The following is a 14,115-nucleotide window of genomic DNA, read 5'->3' as shown; positions in this document are numbered from 1 at the left end:
CTTTAACTTTAGCACTGACTTGACCTTTTAATTCAGTAAGTGCTACTTGTTGGGGTAGTTGTAATTGATCAGTGCACATGATAAGTCATGTTTGACGAAAATAAACTCAATCTAACTCATTTCGTTTTAGCATAGAAGAGTAGTTTTGTATTGACTCGTGCACATACAAAGAACACATGCTCAATGGAAGCAAACACGCTCAGACTACCTCAAATGGAGGCAGTGATGATGTTTAAATTCATAAGTGCATCTATTTGGGGTTGTCTTGGCTCTGTATTGTCATCTTCTATCATTTGTCACTATTATTACTTTAACTTTAGCACTGACTTGTCCTTTTAATTCAGTAAGTGCTACTTGTTGGGGTAGTTTTAACTGACACATAACAAGCACATAACAAGAAGGCTTGATGTAAACAAACTCAGATTACCTCTAATGGGGGCATTGATGATGTTTTAATTCATAAGTGCTTCCCTTTGGGGTTGTCTTGGTTCTGTTAGGTCATCTTTTACACTTTAGCACTGTCACTGTTATTTAATTGATTAGTGTAAAAACAATAACCCAATCTTGATGGAAAGAGACTTTGGTATCTTCATTTGTGGTAAAAAAAAAAAAAAAGAATAAAGAAAAGCACCAGCCAACTAATCAAATGCAAATGGCTTGAATTTAATGTGATGGTGAGCAATGTGTGAAGTACCAATGAAACTACCATAATGGCCCAGGACAGAACTACAACGACCCAGGACAGAGTTGTTTTGTTCACATTCCCTATATATGGTGTTCACAATTCTTGGCAGTCATAGCATGCCTACTAGCTGAGGGAGGACACCAGTCAGAGCAGTAGGTAAGAGATCAAGCTGGGGAAAGTAGAATGTTTACACTTTTGTCACTATTATTACTTTAACTTTAGCACTGACTTGACCTTTTAATTCAGTAAGTGCTACTTGTTGGGGTAGTTGTAATTGACCAGTGCACATGATAAGTCATGTTTGATGAAAATAAACTCAATCTAACTCATTTAGTTTTAGCATAGAAGAATAGTTTTGTATTGACTCGTGCACATACAAAGAACACATGCTCAATGGAAGCAAGCAAGCTTCAAACTACCTCAAATGGAGGCAGTGATGATGTTTAAATTCATAAGTGCATCTCTTTGGGGTTGTCTTGGCTCTGTATTGTCATCTTCTATCATTTGTCACTATTATTACTTTAACTTTAGCACTGACTTGTCCTTTTAATTCAGTAAGTGCTACTTGTTGGGGTAGTTTTAATTGACTAGTGCACCTACCAAAAACTCAGCCATGAAGGGTAGAATCTCATTGCATTCTGTCACTATTATTACTTTAACTTTAGCACTGACTTGTCCTTTAAATTCAGTAAGTGCTACTTGTTGGGGTAGTTTTAACTGACACATAACAAGCACATAACAAGAAGGCTTGATGTAAACAAACTCAGATTACCTCTAATGGGGGCATTGATGATGTTTTAATTCATAAGTGCTTCCCTTTGGGGTTGTCTTGGTTCTGTTAGGTCATCTTTTACACTTTAGCACTGTCACTGTTATTTAATTGATTAGTGTAAAAACAATAACCCAATCTTGATGGAAAGAGACTTTGGTATCTTCATTTGTGGTAAAAAAAAAAAAAAAAAAGAATAAAGAAAATCACCAGCCAACTAATCAAATGCAAATGGCTTGAATTTAATGTGATGGTGAGCAATGTGTGAAGTACCAATGAAACTACCATAATGGCCCAGGACAGAACTACAACGACCCAGGACAGAGTTGTTTTGTTCACATTCCCTATATATGGTGTTCACAATTCTTGGCAGTCATAGCATGCCTACTAACTGAGGGAGGACACCAGTCAGAGCAGTAGGTAAGAGATCAAGCTGGGGAAAGTAGAATGTTTACACTTTTGTCACTATTATTACTTAGCACTGACTTGACCTTTTAATTCAGTAAGTGCTACTTGTTGGGGTAGTTGTAATTGACCAGTGCACATGATAAGTCATGATGAAAATAAACTCAATCTAACTCATTTAGTTTTAGCATAGAAGAGTAGTAGAACACATGCTCAATGGAAGCATACACGCTCAGACTACCTCAAATGGAGGCAGTGATGATGTTTAAATTCATAAGTGCATCTCTTTGGGGTTGTCTTGGCTCTGTATTGTCATCTTCTATCATTTGTCACTATTATTACTTTAACTTTAGCACTGACTTGTCCTTTTAATTCAGTAAGTGCTACTTGTTGGGGTAGTTTTAATTGACTAGTGCACCCACCAAGAACTCAGCCATGAAGTGTAGAATCTCATTGCATTCTGTCACTATTATTACTTTAACTTTAGTACTGAATTGTCCTTTAAATTCAGTAAGTGCTACTTGTTGGGGTAGTTTTAACTGACACATAACAAGCACATAACAAGAAGGCTTTATGTAAACAAACTCAGATTACCTCTAATGTGGGCATTGATGATGTTTTAATTCATAAGTGCTTCCCTTTGGGGTTGTCTTGGTTCTGTTAGGTCATCTTTTACACTGTCACTGTTATTTAATTGATTACTGTAAAAACAATAACTCAATCTTGATGGAAAGAGACTTTAGTATCTTCATTTGTGGTAAAAAAAAAAAAATTAATGTGATGGTGAGCAATGTGTGAAGTACCAATGAAACTACCATAATGGCCCAGGACAGAACTACAACGACCCAGGACAGAGTTGTTTTGTTCACATTCCCTATATATGGTGTTCACAATTCTTGCCAGTCATAGCATGCCTACTAGCTGAGGGAGGACACCAGTCAGAGCAGTAGGTAAAAGATCAAGCTGGGGAAAGTAGAATGTTTACACTTTTGTCACTATTATTACTTTAACTTTAGCACTGACTTGACCTTTTAATTCAGTAAGTGCTACTTGTTGGGGTAGTTGTAATTGACCAGTGCACATGATAAGTCATGTTTGATGAAAATAAACTCAATCTAACTCATTTAGTTTTAGCATAGAAGAATAGTTTTGTATTGACTCGTGCACATACAAAGAACGCATGCTCAATGGAAGCAAACTCAGACTACCTCAAATGGAGGCAGTGATGATGTTTAAATTCATAAGTGCATCTCTTTGGGGTTGTCTTGGCTCTGTATTGTCATCTTCTATCATTTGTCACTATTATTACTTTAACTTTAGCACTGACTTGTCCTTTTAATTCAGTAAGTGCTACTTGTTGGGGTAGTTTTAATTGACTAGTGCACCTACCAAAAACTCAGCCATGAAGGGTAGAATCTCATTGCATTCTGTCACTATTATTACTTTAACTTTAGCACTGACTTGTCCTTTAAATTCAGTAAGTGCTACTTGTTGGGGTAGTTTTAACTGACACATAACAAGCACATAACAAGAAGGCTTGATGTAAACAAACTCAGATTACCTCTAATGGGGGCATTGATGATGTTTTAATTCATAACTGCTTCCCTTTGGGGTTGTCTTGGTTCTGTTAGGTCATCTTTTACACTTTAGCACTGTCACTGTTATTTAATTGATTAGTGTAAAAACAAAAACCCAATCTTGATGGAAAGAGACTTTGGTATCTTCATTTTTGGTAAAAAAAAAAAAAAAGAATAAAGAAAAGCACCAGCCAACTAATCAAATGCAAATGGCTTGAATTTAATGTGATGGTGAGCAATGTGTGAAGTACCAATGAAACTACCATAATGGCCCAGGACAGAACTACAACGACCCAGTACAGAGTTGTTTTGTTCACATTCCCTATATATGGTGTTCACAATTCTTGGCAGTCATAGCATGCCTACTAGCTGAGGGAGGACACCAGTCAGAGCAGTAGGTAAGAGATCAAGCTGGGGAAAGTAGAATGTTTACACTCTTGTCACTATTATTACTTTAACTTTAGCACTGACTTGACCTTTTAATTCAGTAAGTGCTACTTGTTGGGGTAGTTGTAATTGACCAGTGCACATGATAAGTCATGTTTGACGAAAATAAACTCAATCTAACTCATTTCGTTTTAGCATAGAAGAGTAGTTTTGTATTGACTCGTGCACATACAAAGAACACATGCTCAATGGAAGCAAACACGCTCAGACTACCTCAAATGGAGGCAGTGATGATGTTTAAATTCATAAGTGCATCTCTTTGGGGTTGTCTTGGCTCTGTATTGTCATCTTCTATCATTTGTCACTATTATTACTTTAACTTTAGCACTGACTTGTCCTTTTAATTCAGTAAGTGCTACTTGTTGGGGTAGTTTTAATTGACTAGTGCACCCACCAAGAACTCAGCCATGAAGTGTAGAATCTCATTGCATTCTGTCACTATTATTACTTTAACTTTAGTACTGACTTGTCCTTTAAATTCAGTAAGTGCTACTTGTTGGGGTAGTTTTAACTGACACATAACAAGCACATAACAAGAAGGCTTGATGTAAACAAACTCAGATTACCTCTAATGTGGGCATTGATGATGTTTTAATTCATAAGTGCTTCCCTTTGGGGTTGTCTTGGTTCTGTTAGGTCATCTTTTACACTGTCACTGTTATTTAATTGATTAGTGTAAAAACAATAACTCAATCTTGATGGAAAGAGACTTTAGTATCTTCATTTGTGGTAAAAAAAAAAAAAGAGAATAAAGAAAAGCACCAGCCAACTAATCAAATGCAAATGGCTTGAATTTAATGTGATGGTGAGCAATGTGTGAAGTACCAATGAAACTACCATAATGGCCCAGGACAGAACTACAACGACCCAGGACAGAGTTGTTTTGTTCACATTCCCTATATATGGTGTTCACAATTCTTGGCAGTCATAGCATGCCTACTAGCTGAGGGAGGACACCAGTCAGAGCAGTAGGTAAGAGATCAAGCTGGGGAAAGTAGAATGTTTAAACTTTTGTCACTATTATTACTTTAACTTTAGCACTGACTTGACCTTTTAATTCAGTAAGTGCTACTTGTTGGGGTAGTTGTAATTGACCAGTGCACATGATAAGTCATGTTTGATGAAAATAAACTCAATCTAACTCATTTAGTTTTAGCATAGAATAATAGTTTTGTATTGACTCGTGCACATACAAAGAACACATGCTCAATGGAAGCAAACAAGCTCAGACTACCTCAAATGGGTTACATGGCGCCTTTCCGACGTTAACGAACCCTATACCTAACCCTAACCCTAACCGCACGCGGAAGCCACTAGTCGGAGTGGCGAGATGTCGGGATGGAAGACGGTTACCCCTCAAATGGAGGCAGTGATGATGTTTAAATTCATAAGTGCATCTCTTTGGGGTTGTCTTGGCTCTGTATTGTCATCTTCTATCATTTGTCACTATTATTACTTTAACTTTAGCACTGACTTGCCCTTTTAATTCAGTAAGTGCTACTTGTTGGGGTAGTTTTAATTGACTAGTGCACCCACCAAGAACTCAGCCATGAAGTGTAGAATCTCATTGCATTCTGTCACTATTATTACTTTAACTTTAGTACTGACTTGTCCTTTAAATTCAGTAAGTGCTACTTGTTGGTGTAGTTTTAACTGACACATAACAAGCACATAACAAGAAGGCTTGATGTAAACAAACTCAGATTACCTCTAATGGGGGCATTGATGATGTTTTAATTCATAAGTGCTTCCCTTTGGGGTTGTCTTGGTTCTGTTAGGTCATCTTTTACACTGTCACTGTTATTTAATTGATTAGTGTAAAAACAATAACTCAATCTTGATGGAAAGAGACTTTAGTATATTCATTTGTGGTAAAAAAAAAATAAAAAATAAAAGAATAAAGAAAAGCACCAGCCAACTAATCAAATGCAAATGGCTTGAATTTAATGTGATGGTGAGAAATGTGTGAAGTACCAATGAAACTACCATAATGGCCCAGGACAGAACTACAACGACCCAGGACAGAGTTGTTTTGTTCACATTCCCTATATATATGGTGTCCACAATTCTTGCCAGTCATAGCATGCCTACTAGCTGAGGGAGGACACCAGTCAGAGCAGTAGGTAAGAGATCAAGCTGGGGAAAGTAGAATATTTAAACTTTTGTCACTATTATTACTTTAACTTTAGCACTGACTTGACCTTTTAATTCAGTAAGTGCTACTTGTTGGGGTAGTTGTAATTGACCAGTGCACATGATAAGTCATGTTTGATGAAAATAAACTCAATCTAACTCATTTAGTTTTAGCATAGAAGAATAGTTTTGTATTGACTCGTGCACATACAAAGAACACATGCTCAATAGAAGAAAACAAGCTCAGACTACCTCAAATGGAGGCAGTGATGATGTTTAAATTCATAAGTGCATCTCTTTGGGGTTGTCTTGGCTCTGTATTGTCATCTTCAATCATTTGTCACTATTATTACTTTAACTTTAGCACTGACTTGTCCTTTTAATTCAGTAAGTGCTACTTGTTGGGGTAGTTTTAATTGACTAGTGCACCTACCAAGAACTCAGCCATGAAGGGTAGAATCTCATTGCATTCTGTCACTATTATTACTTTAACTTTAGCACTGACTTGTCCTTTAAATTCAGTAAGTGCTACTTGTTGGGGTAGTTTTAACTGACACATAACAAGCACATAACAAGAAGGTTTGATGTAAACACATTCAGATTACCTCTAATGGGGGCATTGATGATGTTTTAATTCCTAAGTGCTTCCCTTTGGGGTTGTCTTGGCTCTGTTAGGTCATCGTTTACACTTTAGCACTATCACTGTTATTTAATTGATTAGTGTAAAAACAATAACTCAATCTTGATGGAAATAGACTTTAGTATCTTCATTTGTGGTAAAAAAAAAAAAAAAAAGAATAAAGAAAAGCACCAGCCAACTAATCAAATGCAAATGGGTTGAATTTAATGTGATGGTGAGCAATGTGTGAAGTACCAATGAAACTACCATAATGGCCCAGGACAGAACTACAACGACCCAGGACAGAGTTGTTTTGTTCACATTCCCTATATATGGTGTTCACAATTCTTGGCAGTCATAGCATGCCTACTAGCTGAGGGAAGACACCAGTCAGAGCAGTAGGTAAGAGATCAAGCTGGGGAAAGTAGAATGTTTAAACTTTTGTCACTATTATTACTTTAACTTTAGCACTGACTTGACCTTATAATTCAGTAAGTGCTACTTGTTGGGGTAGTTGTAATTGACCAGTGCACATGATAAGTCATGTTTGATGAAAATAAACTCAATCTAACTCATTTAGTTTTAGCATAGAAGAGTAGTAGAACACATGCTCAATGGAAGCAAACACGCTCAGACTACCTCAAATGGAGGCAGTGATGATGTTTAAATTCATAAGTGCATCTCTTTGGGGTTGTCTTGGCTCTGTATTGTCATCTTCTATCATTTGTCACTATTATTACTTTAACTTTAGCACTGACTTGTCCTTTTAATTCAGTAAGTGCTACTTGTTGGGGTAGTTTTAATTGACTAGTGCACCCACCAAGAACTCAGCCATGAAGTGTAGAATCTCATTGCATTCTGTCACTATTATTACTTTAACTTTAGTACTGACTTGTCCTTTAAATTCAGTAAGTGCTACTTGTTGGGGTAGTTTTAACTGACACATAACAAGCACATAACAAGAAGGCTTGATGTAAACAAACTCAGATTACCTCTAATGTGGGCATTGATGATGTTTTAATTCATAAGTGCTTCCCTTTGGGGTTGTCTTGGTTCTGTTAGGTCATCTTTTACACTGTCACTGTTATTTAATTGATTAGTGTAAAAACAATAACTCAATCTTGATGGAAATAGACTTTAGTATCTTCATTTGTGGTAAAAAAAAAAAAAATAAATAAAGAAAAGCGCCAGCCAACTAATCAAATGCAAATGGCTTGAATTTAATGTGATGGTGAGCAATGTGTGAAGTACCAATGAAACTACCATAATGGCCCAGGACAGAACTACAACGACCCAGGACAGAGTTGTTTTGTTCACATTCCCTATATATGGTGTTCACAATTCTTGGCAGTCATAGCATGCCTACTAGCTGAGGGAAGACACCAGTCAGAGCAGTAGGTAAGAGATCAAGCTGGGGAAAGTAGAATGTTTAAACTTTTGTCACTATTATTACTTTAACTTTAGTACTGACTTGTCCTTTAAATTCAGTAAGTGCTACTTGTTGGTGTAGTTTTAACTGACACATAACAAGCACATAACAAGAAGGCTTGATGTAAACAAACTCAGATTACCTCTAATGGGGGCATTGATGATGTTTTAATTCATAAGTGCTTCCCTTTGGGGTTGTCTTGGTTCTGTTAGGTCATCTTTTACACTGTCACTGTTATTTAATTGATTAGTGTAAAAACAATAACTCAATCTTGATGGAAAGAGACTTTAGTATCTTCATTTGTGGTAAAAATAAATAAAAAATAAAAGCACCAGCCAACTAATCAAATGCAAATGGCTTGAATTTAATGTGATGGTGAGAAATGTGTGAAGTACCAATGAAACTACCATAATGGCCCAGGACAGAACTACAACGACCCAGGACAGAGTTGTTTTGTTCACATTCCCTATATATATGGTGTCCACAATTCTTGCCAGTCATAGCATGCCTACTAGCTGAGGGAGGACACCAGTCAGAGCAGTAGGTAAGAGATCAAGCTGGGGAAAGTAGAATATTTAAACTTTTGTCACTATTATTACTTTAACTTTAGCACTGACTTGACCTTTTAATTCAGTAAGTGCTACTTGTTGGGGTAGTTGTAATTGACCAGTGCACATGATAAGTCATGTTTGATGAAAATAAACTCAATCTAACTCATTTAGTTTTAGCATAGAAGAATAGTTTTGTATTGACTCGTGCACATACAAAGAACACATGCTCAATAGAAGAAAACAAGCTCAGACTACCTCAAATGGAGGCAGTGATGATGTTTAAATTCATAAGTGCATCTCTTTGGGGTTGTCTTGGCTCTGTATTGTCATCTTCAATCATTTGTCACTATTATTACTTTAACTTTAGCACTGACTTGTCCTTTTAATTCAGTAAGTGCTACTTGTTGGGGTAGTTTTAATTGACTAGTGCACCTACCAAGAACTCAGCCATGAAGGGTAGAATCTCATTGCATTCTGTCACTATTATTACTTTAACTTTAGCACTGACTTGTCCTTTAAATTCAGTAAGTGCTACTTGTTGGGGTAGTTTTAACTGACACATAACAAGCACATAACAAGAAGGTTTGATGTAAACACATTCAGATTACCTCTAATGGGGGCATTGATGATGTTTTAATTCATAAGTGCTTCCCTTTGGGGTTGTCTTGGCTCTGTTAGGTCATCGTTTACACTTTAGCACTATCACTGTTATTTAATTGATTAGTGTAAAAACAATAACTCAATCTTGATGGAAATAGACTTTAGTATCTTCATTTGTGGTAAAAAAAAAAAAAAAAGAATAAAGAAAAGCACCAGCCAACTAATCAAATGCAAATGGCTTGAATTTAATGTGATGGTGAGCAATGTGTGAAGTACCAATGAAACTACCATAATGGCCCAGGACAGAACTACAACGACCCAGGACAGAGTTGTTTTGTTCACATTCCCTATATATGGTGTTCACAATTCTTGGCAGTCATAGCATGCCTACTAGCTGAGGGAAGACACCAGTCAGAGCAGTAGGTAAGAGATCAAGCTGGGGAAAGTAGAATGTTTAAACTTTTGTCACTATTATTACTTTAACTTTAGCACTGACTTGACCTTATAATTCAGTAAGTGCTACTTGTTGGGGTAGTTGTAATTGACCAGTGCACATGATAAGTCATGTTTGATGAAAATAAACTCAATCTAACTCATTTAGTTTTAGCATAGAAGAGTAGTAGAACACATGCTCAATGGAAGCAAACACGCTCAGACTACCTCAAATGGAGGCAGTGATGATGTTTAAATTCATAAGTGCATCTCTTTGGGGTTGTCTTGGCTCTGTATTGTCATCTTCTATCATTTGTCACTATTATTACTTTAACTTTAGCACTGACTTGTCCTTTTAATTCAGTAAGTGCTACTTGTTGGGGTAGTTTTAATTGACTAGTGCACCCACCAAGAACTCAGCCATGAAGTGTAGAATCTCATTGCATTCTGTCACTATTATTACTTTAACTTTAGTACTGACTTGTCCTTTAAATTCAGTAAGTGCTACTTGTTGGGGTAGTTTTAACTGACACATAACAAGCACATAACAAGAAGGCTTGATGTAAACAAACTCAGATTACCTCTAATGTGGGCATTGATGATGTTTTAATTCATAAGTGCTTCCCTTTGGGGTTGTCTTGGTTCTGTTAGGTCATCTTTTACACTGTCACTGTTATTTAATTGATTAGTGTAAAAACAATAACTCAATCTTGATGGAAATAGACTTTAGTATCTTCATTTGTGGTAAAAAAATAAAAAAAAATAAAGAAAAGCGCCAGCCAACTAATCAAATGCAAATGGCTTGAATTTAATGTGATGGTGAGCAATGTGTGAAGTACCAATGAAACTACCATAATGGCCCAGGACAGAACTACAACGACCCAGGACAGAGTTGTTTTGTTCACATTCCCTATATATGGTGTTCACAATTCTTGGCAGTCATAGCATGCCTACTAGCTGAGGGAAGACACCAGTCAGAGCAGTAGGTAAGAGATCAAGCTGGGGAAAGTAGAATGTTTAAACTTTTGTCACTATTATTACTTTAACTTTAGCACTGACTTGACCTTATAATTCAGTAAGTGCTACTTGTTGGGGTAGTTGTAATTGACCAGTGCACATGATAAGTCATGTTTGATGAAAATAAACTCAATCTAACTCATTTAGTTTTAGCATAGAAGAGTAGTAGAACACATGCTCAATGGAAGCAAACACGCTCAGACTACCTCAAATGGAGGCAGTGATGATGTTTAAATTCATAAGTGCATCTCTTTGGGGTTGTCTTGGCTCTGTATTGTCATCTTCTATCATTTGTCACTATTATTACTTTAACTTTAGCACTGACTTGTCCTTTTAATTCAGTAAGTGCTACTTGTTGGGGTAGTTTTAATTGACTAGTGCACCCACCAAGAACTCAGCCATGAAGTGTAGAATCTCATTGCATTCTGTCACTATTATTACTTTAGTACTGACTTGTCCTTTAAATTCAGTAAGTGCTACTTGTTGGGGTAGTTTTAACTGACACATAACAAGCACATAACAAGAAGGCTTGATGTAAACAAACTCAGATTACCTCTAATGTGGGCATTGATGATGTTTTAATTCATAAGTGCTTCCCTTTGGGGTTGTCTTGGCTCTGTATTGTCATCTTCAATCATTTGTCACTATTATTACTTTAACTTTAGCACTGACTTGTCCATTTAATTCAGTAAGTGCTACTTGTTGGGGTAGTTTTAATTGACTAGTGCACCTACCAAGAACTCAGCCATGAAGGGTAGAATCTCATTGCATTCTGTCACTATTATTACTTTAACTTTAGCACTGACTTGTCCTTTAAATTCAGTAAGTGCTACTTGTTGGGGTAGTTTTAACTGACACATAACAAGCACATAACAAGAAGGTTTGATGTAAACACATTCAGATTACCTCTAATGGGGGCATTGATGATGTTTTAATTCATAAGTGCTTCCCTTTGGGGTTGTCTTGGTTCTGTTAGGTCATCGTTTACACTTTAGCACTATCACTGTTATTTAATTGATTAGTGTAAAAACAATAACTCAATCTTGATGGAAATAGACTTTAGTATCTTCATTTGTGGTAAAAAAAAAAAAAAAAAGAATAAAGAAAAGCACCAGCCAACTAATCAAATGCAAATGGCTTGAATTTAATGTGATGGTGAGCAATGTGTGAAGTACCAATGAAACTACCATAATGGCCCAGGACAGAACTACAACGACCCAGGACAGAGTTGTTTTGTTCACATTCCCTATATATGGTGTTCACAATTCTTGGCAGTCATAGCATGCCTACTAGCTGAGGGAAGACACCAGTCAGAGCAGTAGGTAAGAGATCAAGCTGGGGAAAGTAGAATGTTTAAACTTTTGTCACTATTATTACTTTAACTTTAGCACTGACTTGACCTTATAATTCAGTAAGTGCTACTTGTTGGGGTAGTTGTAATTGACCAGTGCACATGATAAGTCATGTTTGATGAAAATAAACTCAATCTAACTCATTTAGTTTTAGCATAGAAGAGTAGTAGAACACATGCTCAATGGAAGCAAACACGCTCAGACTACCTCAAATGGAGGCAGTGATGATGTTTAAATTCATAAGTGCATCTCTTTGGGGTTGTCTTGGCTCTGTATTGTCATCTTCTATCATTTGTCACTATTATTACTTTAACTTTAGCACTGACTTGTCCTTTTAATTCAGTAAGTGCTACTTGTTGGGGTAGTTTTAATTGACTAGTGCACCCACCAAGAACTCAGCCATGAAGTGTAGAATCTCATTGCATTCTGTCACTATTATTACTTTAACTTTAGTACTGACTTGTCCTTTAAATTCAGTAAGTGCTACTTGTTGGGGTAGTTTTAACTGACACATAACAAGCACATAACAAGAAGGCTTGATGTAAACAAACTCAGATTACCTCTAATGTGGGCATTGATGATGTTTTAATTCATAAGTGCTTCCCTTTGGGGTTGTCTTGGTTCTGTTAGGTCATCTTTTACACTGTCACTGTTATTTAATTGATTAGTGTAAAAACAATAACTCAATCTTGATGGAAATAGACTTTAGTATCTTCATTTGTGGTAAAGAAATAAAAAAAAATAAAGAAAAGCACCAGCCAACTAATCAAATGCAAATGGCTTGAATTTAATGTGATGGTGAGCAATGTGTGAAGTACCAATGAAACTACCATAATGGCCCAGGACAGAACTACAACGACCCAGGACAGAGTTGTTTTGTTCACATTCCCTATATATGGTGTTCACAATTCTTGGCAGTCATAGCATGCCTACTAGCTGAGGGAAGACACCAGTCAGAGCAGTAGGTAAGAGATCAAGCTGGGGAAAGTAGAATGTTTAAACTTTTGTCACTATTATTACTTTAACTTTAGCACTGACTTGACCTTATAATTCAGTAAGTGCTACTTGTTGGGGTAGTTGTAATTGACCAGTGCACATGATAAGTCATGTTTGATGAAAATAAACTCAATCTAACTCATTTAGTTTTAGCATAGAAGAGTAGTAGAACACATGCTCAATGGAAGCAAACACGCTCAGACTACCTCAAATGGAGGCAGTGATGATGTTTAAATTCATAAGTGCATCTCTTTGGGGTTGTCTTGGCTCTGTATTGTCATCTTCTATCATTTGTCACTATTATTACTTTAACTTTAGCACTGACTTGTCCTTTTAATTCAGTAAGTGCTACTTGTTGGGGTAGTTTTAATTGACTAGTGCACCCACCAAGAACTCAGCCATGAAGTGTAGAATCTCATTGCATTCTGTCACTATTATTACTTTAGTACTGACTTGTCCTTTAAATTCAGTAAGTGCTACTTGTTGGGGTAGTTTTAACTGACACATAACAAGCACATAACAAGAAGGCTTGATGTAAACAAACTCAGATTACCTCTAATGTGGGCATTGATGATGTTTTAATTCATAAGTGCTTCCCTTTGGGGTTGTCTTGGTTCTGTTAGGTCATCTTTTACACTGTCACTGTTATTTAATTGATTAGTGTAAAAACAATAACTCAATCTTGATGGAAAGAGACTTTAGTATCTCCATTTGTGGTTAAAAAAAAAAAAAAAAAAAAAAAAGAATAAAGAAAAGCACCAGCCAACTAATCAAATGGCTTGAATTTAATGTGATGGTGAGCAATGTGTGAAGTACCAATGAAACTACCATAATGGCCCAGGACAGAACTACAACGACCCAGGACAGTTGAGAGTTGTTTTGTTCAAATTCCCTATATATGGTGTCCACAATTCTTGCCAGTCATAGCATGCCTACTAGCTGAGGGAGGACACCAGTCAGAGCAGTAGGTAAGAGATCAAGCTGGGGAAAGTAGAATGTTTAAACTTTTGTCACTATTATTACTTTAACTTTAGCACTGACTTGACCTTTTAATTCAGTAAGTGCTACTTGTTGGGGTAGTTGTAATTGACCAATGCACATGA

The sequence above is a fragment of the Gymnoscopelus microlampas genome (assembly GCF_963454915.1).
Source record: "Gymnoscopelus microlampas genome assembly, chromosome: 19".
NCBI classification, from domain to species: domain Eukaryota; kingdom Metazoa; phylum Chordata; class Actinopteri; order Myctophiformes; family Myctophidae; genus Gymnoscopelus; species Gymnoscopelus microlampas.
Note: the sequence above shows the minus strand (reverse complement) of the source record.